The following is a 13822-nucleotide window of genomic DNA, read 5'->3' as shown; positions in this document are numbered from 1 at the left end:
TGTACATGAAGTGTCCCCAGCTCCGCCTGCCAGAAGCGACAGAGGCAAGAAACCAAAACTCGATCGGTGAAAGGATGGAGAAAAAACCCGGTGAGAAACCAGGCTCAGTCGGGGAGACAGTTCTCCCATTGTCAGACGAAACAGGTAGATCAGCTCCAGGCTGCAGGAATGTCAGACTGTGCAGAAGAATCATCTGTTTCCTGTGGTCTTGTCCAGGTGGTCTTTACAGGGGATTTGTATCTGCGGCTCATCTAGTTGTCACGGTCTCCGCTGTGTTTCTGGGCCATAGAGGTCCTTTCTAGGTGTTGATCCACCATCTTCTCTGGATACGGACTGGATCCGGGTGACTGAAGCGGATACAGACTGGATCTGGTGGCTACGGTGACCTCGGAATAAGGGATTTCTTTAAAAGACTTTTTTTTTCATATAAGATTTTATCCAACTTTTCAGATAGAGGCTTGAGAAAGAGATTGCCTTGATTGGGCTTTTGGTTATTGGTGGACCGAGGGGACTTTTTTGAGTTTTACTCCTCCCTTTTGGAGTAGGGGGGGGGGGGGGGGTGCTGACGAAACACATGTGGGCAGGCATTGTCACCCTTGATGACCCTTGGCGAGCGTAGTAGTTTAACAGAGGCAGCGCACAGGCCCGAGGGTTTGGAGACACAGCTCGAGTTTCTCTTCATTGTCGCATAAATCTTTCGCCTTTTACTAAAGATTTCTGTGGAGGGGAACTTTTGCGAGTGACCTGTATTTTTGGGTGCTCTGCTCACAGCAGAGCTACATCGAAATGTCAAGAGCAGAATCAGTTTGACCGTCCGGCAGCATGCTGCGAAAGGGCTTGCCACAGGTCATCGTCTGAATAGGCACTCTCTGCGTTTGACCACTTCGTGTTTATTTAGCCGGATGGGAAGGCAGCGCTTTCTTGTACGTGACGGGATGCAAATTCTTGAAGGCTCTCTTTAGTGACGGGTCCAAACAAAGATCTCATCTGCTCCTCTAGCCCTATCGGCGACTCGTGCACTTCGAGCCTTCTTAGTGACGGCGCAAGTTGCTGACTGCTGACTGCGTTGGTGGTATAGTGGTGAGCATAGCTGCCTTCCAAGCAGTTGACCCGGATTCGATTCCCGGCCAACGCATGTCCTTTGGCTCGGGCTGACGTCGAAGCAGAACTCCCTCTGTGACCTGTGCCTCCACCCAAAACTTTTGGATGTAATAATTTCGGATGGACCCATCATTAGCTGAAGTCGCATAACACTTGCAACACTACCCGTAGCAGGGGTCATTGTTTGGACTCTTTTTTTTTTTTAATTGCGCTTTAAACAAAAAGTATTGTGTCAATGCAACTGAACAACATTTATTAGGAACACAGTGCGTCAAAAAGCAAAATGACAGTTAAAGGCATTTCGTTATTGAACTCTTTGATGACATCATTCAGCTAAGTTCAGTTTAAATAGTATCTGTGCTATAATTTGCAATCAAGTCAACGATATCGCTGTACATGAAGTGTCCCCAGCTCCGCCTGCCAGAAGCGACAGAGGCAAGAAACCAAAACTCGATCAGTGAAAGGATGGAGAAAAAACCCGGTGAGAAACCAGGCTCAGTCGGGGAGACAGTTCTCCCATTGTCAGACGAAACAGGTAGATCAGCTCCAGGCTGCAGGAATGTCAGACTGTGCAGAAGAATCATCTGTTTCCTGTGGTCTTGTCCAGGTGGTCTTTACAGGGGATTTGTATCTGCGGCTCATCTAGTTGTCACGGTCTCCGCTGTGTTTCTGGGCCATAGAGGTCCTTTCTAGGTGTTGATCCACCATCTTCTCTGGATACGGACTGGATCCGGGTGACTGAAGCGGATACAGACTGGATCTGGTGGCTACGGTGACCTCGGAATAAGGGATTTCTTTAAAAGACTTTTTTTTTCATATAAGATTTTATCCAACTTTTCAGATAGAGGCATGAGAAAGAGATTGCCTTGATTGGGCTTTTGGTTATTGGTGGACCGAGGGGACTTTTTTGAGTTTTACTCCTCCCTTTTGGAATAGGGGGGGGGGGTGCTGACGAAACACATGTGGGCAGGCATTGTCACCCTTGATGACCCTTGGCGAGCGTAGTAGTTTAACAGAGGCAGCGCACAGGCCCGAGGGTTTGGAGACACAGCTCGAGTTTCTCTTCATTGTCGCATAAATCTTTCGCCTTTTACTAAAGATTTCCGTGGAGGGGAACTTTTGCGAGTGACCTGTATTTTTGGGTGCTCTGCTCACAGCAGAGCTACATTGAAATGTCAAGAGCAGAATCAGTTTGACCGTCCGGCAGCATGCTGCGAAAGGGCTTGCCACAGGTCATTGTCTGAATAGGCACTCTCTGCGTTTGACCACTTCGTGTTTATTTAGCCGGATGGGAAGGCAGCGCTTTCTTGTACGTGACGGGATGCAAATTCTTGAAGGCTCTCTTTAGTGACGGGTCCAAAGAAAGATCTCATCTGCTCCTCTAGCCCTATCGGCGACTCGTGCACTTCGAGCCTTCTTAGTGACGGCGCAAGTTGCTGATTGCTGACTTCGTTGGTGGTATAGTGGTGAGCATAGCTGCCTTCCAAGCAGTTGACCCGGATTCGATTCCCGGCCAACGCATGTCCTTTGGCTCGGGCTGACGTCGAAGCAGAACTCCCTCTGTGACCTGTGCCTCCACCCAAAACTTTTGGATGGAATAATTTCGGATGGACCCATCATTAGCTGAAGTCGCATAACACTTGCAACACTACCCGTAGCAGGGGTCATTGTTTGGACTCTTTTTTTTTTTTTTTTTAATTGCGCTTTAAACAAAAAGTATTGTGTCAATGCAACTGAACAACATTTATTAGGAACACAGTGCGTCAATAAAGCTACTGACTTCCGCCTGCGTTGGTGTTATAGTGGTGAGCATAGCTGCCTTCCAAGCAGTTGACCCGGGTTCGATTCCCGGCCAACGCATGTCCTTTGGCTCGGGCTGACGTCGAAGCAGAACTCCTTCTGTGACCTGCGACTCCAACCAAACATTTTGGATGGATCATTCTGAAGACGAAAAGAACCAGCTCTCCCCGTCGGGGAATCGAACCCCGGTCTTCGGCGTGACAGGCGGAGATACTGTCCACTATACTAACGAGGAGCCGTGCATGCTGCCGTTTCTCCCCCAACTGACGGCACTGCACTGACATAACTAAACAATGCATGGCTTCTTCTGACGCAGACCCAGCCCTAGCACCGTAAAATTTCTGATGGACCCATCATTAGCTGAAGTCGCATAACACTTGGAACACTACCCGTAGCAGGGGTCATTGTTTGGACTCTTTTTTTTTTTTTTTTTTTTTTAAATTGCGCTTTAAACAAAAAGTATTGCGTCAATGCAACTGAACAACATTAATTAGGAACACAGTGCGTCAAAAAGCAAAATGACAGTTAAAGGCATTTCGTTATTGAACTCTTTGATGACATCATTCAGCTAAGTTCAGTTTAAATAGTATCTGTGCAATAATTTGCAATCAAGTCAACGATATCGCTGTACATGAAGTGTCCCCAGCTCCGCCTGCCAGAAGCGACAGAGGCAAGAAACCAAAACTCGATCGGTGAAAGGATGGAGAAAAAACCCGGTGAGAAACCAGGCTCAGTCGGGGAGACAGTTCTCCCATTGTCAGACGAAACAGGTAGATCAGCTCCAGGCTGCAGGAATGTCAGACTGTGCAGAAGAATCATCTGTTTCCTGTGGTCTTGTCCAGGTGGTCTTTACAGGGGATTTGTATCTGCGGCTCATCTAGTTGTCACGGTCTCCGCTGTGTTTCTGGGCCATAGAGGTCCTTTCTAGGTGTTGATCCACCATCTTCTCTGGATACGGACTGGATCCGGGTGACTGAAGCGGATACAGACTGGATCTGGTGGCTACGGTGACCTCGGAATAAGGGATTTCTTTAAAAGACTTTTTTTTTCATATAAGATTTTATCCAACTTTTCAGATAGAGGCTTGAGAAAGAGATTGCCTTGATTGGGCTTTTGGTTATTGGTGGACCGAGGGGACTTTTTTGAGTTTTACTCCTCCCTTTTGGAGTAGGGGGGGGGGGTGCTGACGAAACACATGTGGGCAGGCATTGTCACCCTTGATGACCCTTGGCGAGCGTAGTAGTTTAACAGAGGCAGCGCACAGGCCCGAGGGTTTGGAGACACAGCTCGAGTTTCTCTTCATTGTCGCATAAATCTTTCGCCTTTTACTAAAGATTTCCGTGGAGGGGAACTTTTGCGAGTGACCTGTATTTTTGGGTGCTCTGCTCACAGCAGAGCTACATCGAAATGTCAAGAGCAGAATCAGTTTGACCGTCCGGCAGCATGCTGCGAAAGGGCTTGCCACAGGTCATCGTCTGAATAGGCACTCTCTGCGTTTGACCACTTCGTGTTTATTTAGCCGGATGGGAAGGCAGCGCTTTCTTGTACGTGACGGGATGCAAATTCTTGAAGGCTCTCTTTAGTGACGGGTCCAAACAAAGATCTCATCTGCTCCTCTAGCCCTATCGGCGACTCGTGCACTTCGAGCCTTCTTAGTGACGGCGCAAGTTGCTGACTGCTGACTGCGTTGGTGGTATAGTGGTGAGCATAGCTGCCTTCCAAGCAGTTGACCCGGATTCGATTCCCGGCCAACGCATGTCCTTTGGCTCGGGCTGACGTCGAAGCAGAACTCCCTCTGTGACCTGTGCCTCCACCCAAAACTTTTGGATGGAATAATTTCGGATGGACCCATCATTAGCTGAAGTCGCATAACACTTGCAACACTACCCGTAGCAGGGGTCATTGTTTGGACTCTTTTTTTTTTTTTTTTATTGCGCTTTAAACAAAAAGTATTGTGTCAATGCAACTGAACAACATTTATTAGGAACACAGTGCGTCAAAAAGCAAAATGACAGTTAAAGACATTTCGTTATTGAACTCTTTGATGACATCATTCAGCTAAGTTCAGTTTAAATAGTATCTGTGCAATAATTTGCAATCAAGTCAACGATATCGCTGTACATGAAGTGTCCCCAGCTCCGCCTGCCAGAAGCGACAGAGGCAAGAAACCAAAACTCGATCGGTGAAAGGATGGAGAAAAAACCCGGTGAGAAACCAGGCTCAGTCGGGGAGACAGTTCTCCCATTGTCAGACGAAACAGGTAGATCAGCTCCAGGCTGCAGGAATGTCAGACTGTGCAGAAAAATCATCTGTTTCCTGTGGTCTTGTCCAGGTGGTCTTTACAGGGGATTTGTATCTGCGGCTCATCTAGTTGTCACGGTCTCCGCTGTGTTTCTGGGCCATAGAGGTCCTTTCTAGGTGTTGATCCACCATCTTCTCTGGATACGGATTGGATCCGGGTGACTGAAGCGGATACAGACTGGATCTGGTGGCTACGGTGACCTCGGAATAAGGGATTTCTTTAAAAGACTTTTTTTTTCATATAAGATTTTATCCAACTTTTCAGATAGAGGCTTGAGAAAGAGATTGCCTTGATTGGGCTTTTGGTTATTGGTGGACCGAGGGGACTTTTTTGAGTTTTACTCCTGCCTTTTGGAGTAGGGGGGGGGGGGGTGCTGACGAAACACATGTGGGCAGGCATTGTCACCCTTGATGACCCTTGGCGAGCGTAGTAGTTTAACAGAGGCAGCGCACAGGCCCGAGGGTTTGGAGACACAGCTCGAGTTTCTCTTCATTGTCGCATAAATCTTTCGCCTTTTACTAAAGATTTCCGTGGAGGGGAACTTTTGCGAGTGACCTGTATTTTTGGGTGCTCTGCTCACAGCAGAGCTACATCGAAATGTCAAGAGCAGAATCAGTTTGACCGTCCGGCAGCATGCTGCGAAAGGGCTTGCCACAGGTCATCGTCTGAATAGGCACTCTCTGCGTTTGACCACTTCGTGTTTATTTAGCCGGATGGGAAGGCAGCGCTTTCTTGTACGTGACGGGATGCAAATTCTTGAAGGCTCTCTTTAGTGACGGGTCCAAACAAAGATCTCATCTACTCCTCTAGCCCTATCGGCGACTCGTGCACTTCGAGCCTTCTTAGTGACGGCGCAAGTTGCTGACTGCTGACTGCGTTGGTGGTATAGTGGTGAGCATAGCTGCCTTCCAAGCAGTTGACCCGGATTCGATTCCCGGCCAACGCATGTCCTTTGGCTCGGGCTGACGTCGAAGCAGAACTCCCTCTGTGACCTGTGCCTCCACCCAAAACTTTTGGATGGAATAATTTCGGATGGACCCATCATTAGCTGAAGTCGCATAACACTTGCAACACTACCCGTAGCAGGGGTCATTGTTTGGACTCTTTTTTTTTTTTTTTAATTGCGCTTTAAACAAAAAGTATTGTGTCAATGCAACTGAACAACATTTATTAGGAACACAGTGCGTCAAAAAGCAAAATGACAGTTAAAGGCATTTCGTTATTGAACTCTTTGATGACATCATTCAGCTAAGTTCAGTTTAAATAGTATCTGTGCAATAATTTGCAATCAAGTCAACGATATCGCTGTACATGAAGTGTCCCCAGCTCCGCCTGCCAGAAGCGACAGAGGCAAGAAACCAAAACTCGATCGGTGAAAGGATGGAGAAAAAACCCGGTGAGAAACCAGGCTCAGTCGGGGAGACAGTTCTCCCATTGTCAGACGAAACAGGTAGATCAGCTCCAGGCTGCAGGAATGTCAGACTGTGCAGAAGAATCATCTGTTTCCTGTGGTCTTGTCCAGGTGGTCTTTACAGGGGATTTGTATCTGCGGCTCATCTAGTTGTCACGGTCTCCGCTGTGTTTCTGGGCCATAGAGGTCCTTTCTAGGTGTTGATCCACCATCTTCTCTGGATACGGACTGGATCCGGGTGACTGAAGCGGATACAGACTGGATCTGGTGGCTACGGTGACCTCGGAATAAGGGATTTCTTTAAAAGACTTTTTTTTCATATAAGATTTTATCCAACTTTTCAGATAGAGGCTTGAGAAAGAGATTGCCTTGATTGGGCTTTTGGTTATTGGTGGACCGAGGGGACTTTTTTGAGTTTTACTCCTCCCTTTTGGAGTAAGGGGGGGGGGGGGGGGGTGCTGACGAAACACATGTGGGCAGGCATTGTCACCCTTGATGACCCTTGGCGAGCGTAGTAGTTTAACAGAGGCAGCGCACAGGCCCGAGGGTTTGGAGACACAGCTCGAGTTTCTCTTCATTGTCGCATAAATCTTTCGCCTTTTACTAAAGATTTCCGTGGAGGGGAACTTTTGCGAGTGACCTGTATTTTTGGGTGCTCTGCTCACAGCAGAGCTACATCGAAATGTCAAGAGCAGAATCAGTTTGACCGTCCGGCAGCATGCTGCGAAAGGGCTTGCCACAGGTCATCGTCTGAATAGGCACTCTCTGCGTTTGACCACTTCGTGTTTATTTAGCCGGATGGGAAGGCAGCGCTTTCTTGTACGTGACGGGATGCAAATTCTTGAAGGCTCTCTTTAGTGACGGGTCCAAACAAAGATCTCATCTGCTCCTCTAGCCCTATCGGCGACTCGTGCACTTCGAGCCTTCTTAGTGACGGCGCAAGTTGCTGACTGCTGACTGCGTTGGTGGTATAGTGGTGAGCATAGCTGCCTTCCAAGCAGTTGACCCGGATTCGATTCCCGGCCAACGCATGTCCTTTGGCTCGGGCTGACGTCGAAGCAGAACTCCCTCTGTGACCTGTGCCTCCACCCAAAACTTTTGGATGGAATAATTTCGGATGGACCCATCATTAGCTGAAGTCGCATAACACTTGCAACACTACCCGTAGCAGGGGTCATTGTTTGGACTCTTTTTTTTTTTTAATTGCGCTTTAAACAAAAAGTATTGTGTCAATGCAACTGAACAACATTTATTAGGAACACAGTGCGTCAATAAAGCTACTGACTTCCGCCTGCGTTGGTGTTATAGTGGTGAGCATAGCTGCCTTCCAAGCAGTTGACCCGGGTTCGATTCCCGGCCAACGCATGTCCTTTGGCTCGGGCTGACGTCGAAGCAGAACTCCTTCTGTGACCTGCGACTCCAACCAAACATTTTGGATGGATCATTCTGAAGACGAAAAGAACCAGCTCTCCCCGTCGGGGAATCGAACCCCGGTCTTCGGCGTGACAGGCGGAGATACTGTCCACTATACTAACGAGGAGCCGTGCATGCTGCCGTTTCTCCCCCAACTGACGGCACTGCACTGACATAACTAAACAATGCATGGCTTCTTCTGACGCAGACCCAGCCCTAGCACCGTAAAATTTCTGATGGACCCATCATTAGCTGAAGTCGCATAACACTTGGAACACTACCCGTAGCAGGGGTCATTGTTTGGACTCTTTTTTTTTTTTTTTTTTTTTTAAATTGCGCTTTAAACAAAAAGTATTGCGTCAATGCAACTGAACAACATTAATTAGGAACACAGTGCGTCAAAAAGCAAAATGACAGTTAAAGGCATTTCGTTATTGAACTCTTTGATGACATCATTCAGCTAAGTTCAGTTTAAATAGTATCTGTGCAATAATTTGCAATCAAGTCAACGATATCGCTGTACATGAAGTGTCCCCAGCTCCGCCTGCCAGAAGCGACAGAGGCAAGAAACCAAAACTCGATCGGTGAAAGGATGGAGAAAAAACCCGGTGAGAAACCAGGCTCAGTCGGGGAGACAGTTCTCCCATTGTCAGACGAAACAGGTAGATCAGCTCCAGGCTGCAGGAATGTCAGACTGTGCAGAAGAATCATCTGTTTCCTGTGGTCTTGTCCAGGTGGTCTTTACAGGGGATTTGTATCTGCGGCTCATCTAGTTGTCACGGTCTCCGCTGTGTTTCTGGGCCATAGAGGTCCTTTCTAGGTGTTGATCCACCATCTTCTCTGGATACGGACTGGATCCGGGTGACTGAAGCGGATACAGACTGGATCTGGTGGCTACGGTGACCTCGGAATAAGGGATTTCTTTAAAAGACTTTTTTTTTCATATAAGATTTTATCCAACTTTTCAGATAGAGGCTTGAGAAAGAGATTGCCTTGATTGGGCTTTTGGTTATTGGTGGACCGAGGGGACTTTTTTGAGTTTTACTCCTCCCTTTTGGAGTAGGGGGGGGGGGGTGCTGACGAAACACATGTGGGCAGGCATTGTCACCCTTGATGACCCTTGGCGAGCGTAGTAGTTTAACAGAGGCAGCGCACAGGCCCGAGGGTTTGGAGACACAGCTCGAGTTTCTCTTCATTGTCGCATAAATCTTTCGCCTTTTACTAAAGATTTCCGTGGAGGGGAACTTTTGCGAGTGACCTGTATTTTTGGGTGCTCTGCTCACAGCAGAGCTACATCGAAATGTCAAGAGCAGAATCAGTTTGACCGTCCGGCAGCATGCTGCGAAAGGGCTTGCCACAGGTCATCGTCTGAATAGGCACTCTCTGCGTTTGACCACTTCGTGTTTATTTAGCCGGATGGGAAGGCAGCGCTTTCTTGTACGTGACGGGATGCAAATTCTTGAAGGCTCTCTTTAGTGACGGGTCCAAACAAAGATCTCATCTGCTCCTCTAGCCCTATCGGCGACTCGTGCACTTCGAGCCTTCTTAGTGACGGCGCAAGTTGCTGACTGCTGACTGCGTTGGTGGTATAGTGGTGAGCATAGCTGCCTTCCAAGCAGTTGACCCGGATTCGATTCCCGGCCAACGCATGTCCTTTGGCTCGGGCTGACGTCGAAGCAGAACTCCCTCTGTGACCTGTGCCTCCACCCAAAACTTTTGGATGGAATAATTTCGGATGGACCCATCATTAGCTGAAGTCGCATAACACTTGCAACACTACCCGTAGCAGGGGTCATTGTTTGGACTCTTTTTTTTTTTTTTTAATTGCGCTTTAAACAAAAAGTATTGTGTCAATGCAACTGAACAACATTTATTAGGAACACAGTGCGTCAAAAAGCAAAATGACAGTTAAAGGCATTTCGTTATTGAACTCTTTGATGACATCATTCAGCTAAGTTCAGTTTAAATAGTATCTGTGCAATAATTTGCAATCAAGTCAACGATATCGCTGTACATGAAGTGTCCCCAGCTCCGCCTGCCAGAAGCGACAGAGGCAAGAAACCAAAACTCGATCGGTGAAAGGATGGAGAAAAAACCCGGTGAGAAACCAGGCTCAGTCGGGGAGACAGTTCTCCCATTGTCAGACGAAACAGGTAGATCAGCTCCAGGCTGCAGGAATGTCAGACTGTGCAGAAGAATCATCTGTTTCCTGTGGTCTTGTCCAGGTGGTCTTTACAGGGGATTTGTATCTGCGGCTCATCTAGTTGTCACGGTCTCCGCTGTGTTTCTGGGCCATAGAGGTCCTTTCTAGGTGTTGATCCACCATCTTCTCTGGATACGGACTGGATCCGGGTGACTGAAGCGGATACAGACTGGATCTGGTGGCTACGGTGACCTCGGAATAAGGGATTTCTTTAAAAGACTTTTTTTTTCATATAAGATTTTATCCAACTTTTCAGATAGAGGCTTGAGAAAGAGATTGCCTTGATTGGGCTTTTGGTTATTGGTGGACCGAGGGGACTTTTTTGAGTTTTACTCCTCCCTTTTGGAGTAGGGGGGGGGGTGCTGACGAAACACATGTGGGCAGGCATTGTCACCCTTGATGACCCTTGGCGAGCGTAGTAGTTTAACAGAGGCAGCGCACAGGCCCGAGGGTTTGGAGACACAGCTCGAGTTTCTCTTCATTATCGCATAAATCTTTCGCCTTTTACTAAAGATTTCCGTGGAGGGGAACTTTTGCGAGTGACCTGTATTTTTGGGTGCTCTGCTCACAGCAGAGCTACATCGAAATGTCAAGAGCAGAATCAGTTTGACCGTCCGGCAGCATGCTGCGAAAGGGCTTGCCACAGGTCATCGTCTGAATAGGCACTCTCTGCGTTTGACCACTTCGTGTTTATTTAGCCGGATGGGAAGGCAGCGCTTTCTTGTACGTGACGGGATGCAAATTCTTGAAGGCTCTCTTTAGTGACGGGTCCAAACAAAGATCTCATCTGCTCCTCTAGCCCTATCGGTGACTCGTGCACTTCGAGCCTTCTTAGTGACGGCGCAAGTTGCTGACTGCTGACTGCGTTGGTGGTATAGTGGTGAGCATAGCTGCCTTCCAAGCAGTTGACCCGGATTCGATTCCCGGCCAACGCATGTCCTTTGGCTTGGGCTGACGTCGAAGCAGAACTCCCTCTGTGACCTGTGCCTCCACCCAAAACTTTTGGATGTAATAATTTCGGATGGACCCATCATTAGCTGAAGTCGCATAACACTTGCAACACTACCCGTAGCAGGGGTCATTGTTTGGACTCTTTTTTTTTTTTAATTGCGCTTTAAACAAAAAGTATTGTGTCAATGCAACTGAACAACATTTATTAGGAACACAGTGCGTCAAAAAGCAAAATGACAGTTAAAGGCATTTCGTTATTGAACTCTTTGATGACATCATTCAGCTAAGTTCAGTTTAAATAGTATCTGTGCAATAATTTGCAATCAAGTCAACGATATCGCTGTACATGAAGTGTCCCCAGATCCGCCTGCCAGAAGCGACAGAGGCAAGAAACCAAAACTCGATCGGTGAAAGGATGGAGAAAAAACCCGGTGAGAAACCAGGCTCAGTCGGGGAGACAGTTCTCCCATTGTCAGACGAAACAGGTAGATCAGCTCCAGGCTGCAGGAATGTCAGACTGTGCAGAAGAATCATCTGTTTCCTGTGGTCTTGTCCAGGTGGTCTTTACAGGGGATTTGTATCTGCGGCTCATCTAGTTGTCACGGTCTCCGCTGTGTTTCTGGGCCATAGAGGTCCTTTCTAGGTGTTGATCCACCATCTTCTCTGGATACGGACTGGATCCGGGTGACTGAAGCGGATACAGACTGGATCTGGTGGCTACGGTGACCTCGGAATAAGGGATTTCTTTAAAAGACTTTTTTTTTCATATAAGATTTTATCCAACTTTTCAGATAGAGGCATGAGAAAGAGATTGCCTTGATTGGGCTTTTGGTTATTATAGGCACTCTCTGCGTTTGACCACTTCGTGTTTATTTAGCCGGATGGGAAGGCAGCGCTTTCTTGTACGTGACGGGATGCAAATTCTTGAAGGCTCTCTTTAGTGACGGGTCCAAACAAAGATCTCATCTGCTCCTCTAGCCCTATCGGCGACTCGTGCACTTCGAGCCTTCTTAGTGACGGCGCAAGTTGCTGACTGCTGACTGCGTTGGTGGTATAGTGGTGAGCATAGCTGCCTTCCAAGCAGTTGACCCGGATTCGATTCCCGGCCAACGCATGTCCTTTGGCTCGGGCTGACGTCGAAGCAGAACTCCCTCTGTGACCTGTGCCTCCACCCAAAACTTTTGGATGGAATAATTTCGGATGGACCCATCATTAGCTGAAGTCGCATAACACTTGCAACACTACCCGTAGCAGGGGTCATTGTTTGGACTCTTTTTTTTTTTTTTTTTTAATTGCGCTTTAAACAAAAAGTATTGTGTCAATGCAACTGAACAACATTTATTAGGAACACAGTGCGTCAATAAAGCTACTGACTTCCGCCTGCGTTGGTGTTATAGTGGTGAGCATAGCTGCCTTCCAAGCAGTTGACCCGGGTTCGATTCCCGGCCAACGCATGTCCTTTGGCTCGGGCTGACGTCGAAGCAGAACTCCTTCTGTGACCTGCGACTCCAACCAAACATTTTGGATGGATCATTCTGAAGACGAAAAGAACCAGCTCTCCCCGTCGGGGAATCGAACCCCGGTCTTCGGCGTGACAGGCGGAGATACTGTCCACTATACTAACGAGGAGCCGTGCATGCTGCCGTTTCTCCCCCAACTGACGGCACTGCACTGACATAACTAAACAATGCATGGCTTCTTCTGACGCAGACCCAGCCCTAGCACCGTAAAATTTCTGATGGACCCATCATTAGCTGAAGTCGCATAACACTTGGAACACTACCCGTAGCAGGGGTCATTGTTTGGACTCTTTTTTTTTTTTTTTTTTTTTTTAAATTGCGCTTTAAACAAAAAGTATTGCGTCAATGCAACTGAACAACATTAATTAGGAACACAGTGCGTCAAAAAGCAAAATGACAGTTAAAGGCATTTCGTTATTGAACTCTTTGATGACATCATTCAGCTAAGTTCAGTTTAAATAGTATCTGTGCAATAATTTGCAATCAAGTCAACGATATCGCTGTACATGAAGTGTCCCCAGCTCCGCCTGCCAGAAGCGACAGAGGCAAGAAACCAAAACTCGATCGGTGAAAGGATGGAGAAAAAACCCGGTGAGAAACCAGGCTCAGTCGGGGAGACAGTTCTCCCATTGTCAGACGAAACAGGTAGATCAGCTCCAGGCTGCAGGAATGTCAGACTGTGCAGAAGAATCATCTGTTTCCTGTGGTCTTGTCCAGGTGGTCTTTACAGGGGATTTGTATCTGCGGCTCATCTAGTTGTCACGGTCTCCGCTGTGTTTCTGGGCCATAGAGGTCCTTTCTAGGTGTTGATCCACCATCTTCTCTGGATACGGACTGGATCCGGGTGACTGAAGCGGATACAGACTGGATCTGGTGGCTACGGTGACCTCGGAATAAGGGATTTCTTTAAAAGACTTTTTTTTTCATATAAGATTTTATCCAACTTTTCAGATAGAGGCTTGAGAAAGAGATTGCCTTGATTGGGCTTTTGGTTATTGGTGGACCGAGGGGACTTTTTTGAGTTTTACTCCTCCCTTTTGGAGTAGGGGGAGGGGGGGTGCTGACGAAACACATGTGGGCAGGCATTGTCACCCTTGATGACCCTTGGCGAGCGTAGTAGT

At 47.7% G+C, this 13822-nt stretch overlaps 7 non-coding genes across 7 annotated transcripts; all 7 read left to right on the top strand.

Annotated features, from left to right (window-relative positions):
- Nucleotides 1-663: 663 nt before the first annotated feature.
- Nucleotides 664-778, top strand: LOC127981004 (U5 spliceosomal RNA). Its single transcript, XR_008159999.1, has one exon. It is a non-coding gene; the product is annotated as a U5 spliceosomal RNA (small nuclear RNA).
- A 1372-nt stretch (nucleotides 779-2150) lies between these two features.
- LOC127980741 (U5 spliceosomal RNA) lies at nucleotides 2151-2265 on the top strand. Its single transcript, XR_008159750.1, has one exon. It is a non-coding gene; the product is annotated as a U5 spliceosomal RNA (small nuclear RNA).
- Nucleotides 2266-4185: 1920 nt separating this feature from the next.
- Nucleotides 4186-4300, top strand: LOC127980740 (U5 spliceosomal RNA). Its single transcript, XR_008159749.1, has one exon. It is a non-coding gene; the product is annotated as a U5 spliceosomal RNA (small nuclear RNA).
- Nucleotides 4301-5677: 1377 nt separating this feature from the next.
- On the top strand, nucleotides 5678-5792 carry LOC127980738 (U5 spliceosomal RNA). The gene has a single exon (XR_008159747.1). It is a non-coding gene; the product is annotated as a U5 spliceosomal RNA (small nuclear RNA).
- A 1381-nt stretch (nucleotides 5793-7173) lies between these two features.
- Nucleotides 7174-7288, top strand: LOC127980737 (U5 spliceosomal RNA). Its single transcript, XR_008159746.1, has one exon. It is a non-coding gene; the product is annotated as a U5 spliceosomal RNA (small nuclear RNA).
- A 1916-nt stretch (nucleotides 7289-9204) lies between these two features.
- Nucleotides 9205-9319, top strand: LOC127980736 (U5 spliceosomal RNA). Its single transcript, XR_008159745.1, has one exon. It is a non-coding gene; the product is annotated as a U5 spliceosomal RNA (small nuclear RNA).
- A 1374-nt stretch (nucleotides 9320-10693) lies between these two features.
- LOC127979976 (U5 spliceosomal RNA) lies at nucleotides 10694-10808 on the top strand. The gene has a single exon (XR_008159019.1). It is a non-coding gene; the product is annotated as a U5 spliceosomal RNA (small nuclear RNA).
- Nucleotides 10809-13822: the final 3014 nt, after the last annotated feature.

This window comes from Carassius gibelio, chromosome B19 (assembly GCF_023724105.1).
Source record: "Carassius gibelio isolate Cgi1373 ecotype wild population from Czech Republic chromosome B19, carGib1.2-hapl.c, whole genome shotgun sequence".
NCBI classification, from domain to species: Eukaryota; Metazoa; Chordata; class Actinopteri; order Cypriniformes; family Cyprinidae; genus Carassius; species Carassius gibelio.
Note: the sequence above shows the minus strand (reverse complement) of the source record. Positions and strands in the feature narration are given on the sequence as shown.